Genomic DNA, 6,120 nt, shown 5'->3' on the forward strand with positions numbered 1-6,120 from the left:
CATCCCCAGCTCCCACCAGAGGAGGGCATATGTCATAAGACGAGGCAGGGTAGGAGGCGTTGCCTTCTGTGTGCACACTCATGCAACATCTGTGCCCATGAACACATGTGGGTAAATACACACACACACACACACACACACACACACACACACACACACACATGCATACACTTTGGCCCTACCCTGGTGTTATCCCCGCAATGGAAGAAACTTCATCCATTATTAGAAAGAAGCCATGAAGGGGGTTTCTTGTCTCACTGTCCTTCGTCCTCTGGGAACCTCCTTGCTCACACTCACGTAGACATACATGCCCACACGCCATATACGCACACACAGAGCAGTGCGAAGAGGAAGGGAAGAGAAAGGCCAAAAGAAGAAGGTAGGTGAAGACAGTGCATGTGCCCAGAGGGCAGCTCCTGGGATGGGGGCGGCAGGGTGCCCGGGGTGCACTGAGTGGGAGGGAAGCTTCGTGGCTTCCTCTCTTCCCCAGCCAGCGACCAAAGGTCAGCCCAGGCGGCTCAGCCACGTGCGGTCCACCCACCCCCATCGGGTCATGTGAGACCAGGACCAAAGCCTCATCAACACGCCATTGTCCTCCAGAGCCCAGCCTTGTGCTGGAGGGAGCAAGCCCCCTCCAGGCCAAGAGCAGTCAGTGCCCCTCCAGAACCTGTGGTCCCCTCCTGAGGGGACCTCTCAGCCCCCACCTTAAGGACAGCTGCCTGATGCTCAGGCTAATGCTATCCTCTTTGGGGCCTTCCATCCCCTTCTGAGAAATGGGAAGGAATCGGCAGCTTTCCACTTGCACTGAGAGTGCCTGGGGTGGGAGTAGTGAGTGAGCAGGGGGAGGAAAGGCCCTCTTTCTCATGTGCCCTCCGAGGGGTGCATATACCACCCCATGCCACCCCCCTCCCCGCCCATTCCCCACATACTGTGGAGGGGAGAGAGAGTAAAGCAGAGAAGGCCCAAGAGTTGCCCTGAAGGTCATTTTGCACGTCAGCACAGGGATGGGTCCCAGAGCCCCTTGCGCCCTGGCTCCTAGCCTGGACCACAACACAGGCTCCATTGACTCCTGGGCACCCTCTTTCCCAAGATGCACGCAAAGCTGTGGGCTCGTGGTTCCGGCCCACGGGCCCCTGAGTCCCACAAGGCTCCATGGGGCCTAGCCCCACAGGACTCACCCAGGAAAAGAGGCCAGAGCTGGCTGGCTGGACGGTGTGGGTGGAGGCAGCTGCCAAGGGGCTGGCAGGAGAGAGGGAGATGGAAGGGATGGACACCGCACCTACCCAGAATCTCCTCAATCCAGGCTAATGGCCCTCATGGCCAACCCCTAGGCCCCGCCCTACCCAGCCCCGAGTGGAGTCAAAGATCCCCAGTGCCTCCTCTACCCACCCCTAATCCCTGCTGACTTCTTGCAAAAAAACAGGGACCTCTGCCCCAACACTGAGACTAAACCTAGGGCAAATCCACCCTGGCCCACCCTCTGTCTCCTACAAGGGAAGTCAGGTGGAGAAGGATGGTCGTGTCTGCGGGAGGGGTATCAGAGGAAAGCTAGGCTCCTGTAAGGGGAGGGCCGCCCCAGCAGGATGACAGAGAGATGATTAAACCCACAGAGAAGATTGATAAGAGAGCTAAACAGCTGCAGCTCTGCAAGGTGGGCTGGGGACAAATCTCATCTTGCCCTGGCGGCACTCTAGGGGGGCTGGGCCAGCCTGGCTGAGCTCGTGACCTACACATGCTCACCCGGCAGAGGTTGGGGTGGGGGAGGGCTGCTCCCACCTTCTTCCCCCCTCCCCAGGCCTCTGATGGTGACTTCCAGAGCCCAGCCCTCACTCCCGCCGGCCCGGAGCTCAGCCCCCACTCCACACCCCCCTGTACTCAGGCAGCGTGTCCCTTCTCACAGGTGCCCCCTTCACCCACGGCATCTCTGCCACAGCTCTCACTCTCGTTATTATTAGATGTGATTTACAGCGGAAACGCTGAGTCAGACAAACCAAGACTCCCCAGGCAGAGGCAGTGGGAGAGGAGAGTCCAGGGGAGGTGGCCCTCTTGAGGCAGGGTTCTCAGAAGAACGTGAGGAGATGTGAGGGGTCCGGGATGAGCTGGAGGGTCATCTCTCCTGTTTCCCCTGTTTGGTCCAGGCCGAGGATCCTCACCTGGGTCTCTTGGACGTTCAGGCCCCTTTTCTGATCCCCACCCAGGATTTCAGCCTCTGATCTTCCTCAACAAGTTGGAAGAGAATAACCCAGGGATCCAGAAGTCTTGACATCAAGGTGGTTCTGCTGGGCCGTTTCCTCATACCAGGGCTCGTGGTCCAAAGATGGAGAGAGGCAGGAAAAGTGCACTGCTGGGGTCCCATCCCCCCACTCTGCCGCAGAAAACACAGTCACTGTGCGCTCGTGTGGGCGTCCGAAGGCACCAGGACACGTGGGGCACAGTTCCTGCTCCCACCTTGTGTCGAAGAGCTCTGGCGGGCAGGTCCGTCTCTGCTCCCTAGGTCTCTGACTCCCTGGCAGGGAGGAACTGGGCATTGTTGCCAAAAATAAACGTTCGCTCTCCCGCTCCCTGGCTCCCGGCTCCCGCTCATTAGGATGCGTGGCGTTTGGCTGCGGTCCCACACCTTGCAGCTCATTATAAATATGCAGTCGCTGCTGGCGCTACCCCAATCATCTCTGCAATCAGAGCTTTTAATTAGGTTAATTAAATTGTATCAAATCTCGCAGGGACGCAGTTCACTGATGCTGATGAGGCAGCCAAAACAGACCCCAGCTCCTCTGCTAATGAAGGCCGCTGCCTGCCAGCGTGGCGAGGGAGCCCGAGCGCATAATAAACAGGCGCACCCTGTGGGAGGAGCTGCTGCCCAGGCCCTGAGCTCTGGGGACCTGGCAGGGAGGGGGTCTCCCTCCAGCCCACCAGGCTCCAGCTGCAGCAGAGACTCCCGCCCCCGGGAGACCTTTGCCTTCACTATAGAACTAACAGGGGCAGCTTCTGGAGCCCAGGCAGGTGGGCAGGGTCGGGGCTCTGAGCACCTGACACCCTTACACAGCAAACTTAGGCATGCCCCCAAGCTTCACTGGCTCCATCTGGGGTTTCCACTTTCCCTCTCCCCCAGCATGGCCCGACCAGGCCAGGACCCCATCCCCCCCACACACTCACACCCTGCCACTGCCTCTCTTGGAGGCCATCTGCCTCTGTCGGGGTGGGCGTGGTCTATAATGCTACCAGGCAGTAGCAGGAGGTGGTGGCACCCCTTAGTCTCCATGTGCCAGATGGACCCTGCATCTCCCCACTTACCACTGCACCTCAAGAGCCCTCTCTGAGGGAGGGACACTTGCCCCCCCACCCCCTGGGATCAAATTAGCTAGAGATGCGAGAGGGTCCCTCATTCCCTAGCCCTTGCCCATCCCGAGATGGCTGTCCCAGTCCCCTGGCAATCCACGGCTGGCCACAGGGGGCCACAGGCTCCAGAGCTAGAGAGGGCCCTGCAAAGGTCCTCCCATCTTTACGCAGGAAGGCAAGTGCTGCCACCTCCAAAGGGACTGTCCCCAACGCTCTGCTCAGCCTGGCTCCAACCCCCTCCTCTTAACCCCTCTGTCACTGGCCTCAGTGTCGCTGAGCAGCTGAGGAGAGAAGATGGGGAAATTTTCAGTGCTCTCGGGACATGTTGTTTCTGCTGTAGAAGCTGGTTTTTGGCTTGGAAAGGTTTTTTTTTTTCCACCCAGTAATGTGAAAACATGAAACCTGAAACCAACCCCCCCGACATTTGCCACCGCAGAGAGAAGACTTTGGGGGAACTAGGAGAGAGCTGTAAATGAGTCAGGCTGATTCAGGACAGTGGGGGCTGCCCAGCTGCCTCCGGGGCACCAGAGATTCATTAACACTTATGGTCTGGGCTTGACCGTCAGGTGACAGACGACAGGAGGAGAGGAAAGGACTTCCTTCCCACCCTCAACCCCAAACACAGCAGTCCCCAGATAAACTCCTCTTGTCGAGAAACAGCTAGGTCCTTGGCTCTGCCTTGCACCAGCCTCTACTACCACCCTTGCAGCACCACTGCCCAGACACCAGCCAGTCTGCTCCCCTCGCACAAGAAAGGAAATGGCCATGGCCATTACCAGGTCCATCGAGGGATGCAGCCAAGACTGGGTAGGGAGAACTAGATACCAACTCCAGTAAGGAGAGATACAGATTAGACAGCACTTCCCCAAAGTAATGATGGATTCAGGAACAAGGAACAGGGAGATTCCTTATAGGGAGTCTGAAGAAGCAGGAGAGATTTTTTTTTCCCCGACTGGAGAAGTTAGGAAAGGAGGGCAAGCAGAAGCATGAACTGGGCAGCCTCCTGAACCTCCTAACTCCACTCGCTGGACTTGGGAAAGGAGGCTCTGCCTCTCAGCATTGCGTAGCTGCTCTGGGCTCCTTCCCTACACTTTCTGCTGAGACAGACCCAAGGGAGCTAGGCGGGAGCCCTGCCAGCAGGGAGGCCCCAAGACCTGGCTGGCAAAAGAGAGCACACCCTCTGACTCCAGGAAGCAGCTGCACAAGAAACCTGCTGCCACAGCCCCAGGACGGTATCTCAGGTGCCCCATCTCCTCTCCTCACCTGGGGCCTTGGCCCACCCTTCCCCAACACCCCGTGCATGAGGCGGCTCTGTGAACCGACGCTGGGAGAGCTTGAGGAGGAAGGGAGGCCAGCACCATTCACCCACTCGCCTCTCTGTCTCAAGTCCCAACAGGCCCCAGCCTCATCGGCCCTCCACAGGGAGGCAGGGCGAGTCTGCATCTGCTGGCTGCCTCCCCTGCTGGAGGCCGTGCAGCTCTTAACTGTTTGCTGCCCCACAGCCAGCAGCATGGGGAGACAGCAAGCCGTAAACAGACACTCAGAACTGCCCGTGGGGAGACCCCACCACGTCTCAGTGGAACCACCCTCTGAACGACCTGGGACTCCAACACAGGCTTCCTCCATGGTCCTCCCTAGAAACGTGAAGGGAAAGCCCTTTCCTGCCCAGTCCTTTGGGGGCCACACTTATCTCATGCTAGGGGAGCAGGGATGGAGAAAATCTTTTTTCACAAGAGCTCTACCATGTGGCATTAAATCCAATAAACAAATGCATACTAAGCACCTATGGAGTACTGGGCACTTTCGACAGCAGCACCCTGAGAGCTAACCCCAGCAAAGGGGCAGCAGCTCCACCTACTGGGCCCTTTCCCACCCTGTTGCCAGGAATCAGTTCAGTAAAAGATTTTAATCAAAAATACAGGGCTTCCCTGGTGGCACAGTGGCTAAGAATCTGCCTGCCAATGCAGGGGACACAACGTTCAAGCCATGGTCCGGGAAGATCCCACACGCCGCCAAGCAGTTAAGCCCACACGCTGCCAACTACTGAGCCTGCGTTCTAGAGCCAGCAAGCCACAACTACTGAGCCCCCACGCCTAGGGCCGTGCTCCACAACAAGAGAAGCCACCACAATGAGAAGCCCGTGCACCGCAACGAAGAGCAGCCCCCACTCACTGCAACTAGAGAAAGCCCATGCTCGGCAACAAAGACCCGACGCAGCCAAAACTAAATAAATTAAATAAATTAATTTAAAAAAAATACAGTAAGGCCTAACACTCTCCTGCTTCAATCAGAAGGGCCCTAAGAGATGGCAGTGGACTATGACTAAGCCAGACTGGTTGGTTCTCTGCTGGAGAGACCTGGGGCTTCCATGCCAACTGTGTAGCTGCTGCTTTGGAGACTTGGATTGTACAAACCTGAACGACACGTGTTCTGCCAAGAAAAATGTTCTCCACCTCTGCAAGCTGCCACATTCCCCCTGGCACAGCCACAGCAGGGTGCCACCAAGAGTCCAAAGCACCCCTGGACCTGGAGGGGTGGATCCAAGAGAAACAACAGTCTCTTTCCCAAGCAAGGAGCCAGAAGTCTGAGGTTCCAATGGGCACTAAAACGTCAAAGCCCTTGGCTTTTATTTTCAGGACCCATGAGGCTGGAGCCTCTTAGGTTAAACACAGGGGCAACCAGTCTCTTCCCTTAGAATCCTTGGGCCTCGGAGACAGCCTTCAGTTTAAGAGCAGCTCAGGACCCCTAGCTTTATTCCCTTACAGTGAGTGCTCTGATCACTTC

The sequence above is a fragment of the Kogia breviceps genome, chromosome 1 (assembly GCF_026419965.1).
Source record: "Kogia breviceps isolate mKogBre1 chromosome 1, mKogBre1 haplotype 1, whole genome shotgun sequence".
Classification (NCBI taxonomy): domain Eukaryota; kingdom Metazoa; phylum Chordata; class Mammalia; order Artiodactyla; family Physeteridae; genus Kogia; species Kogia breviceps.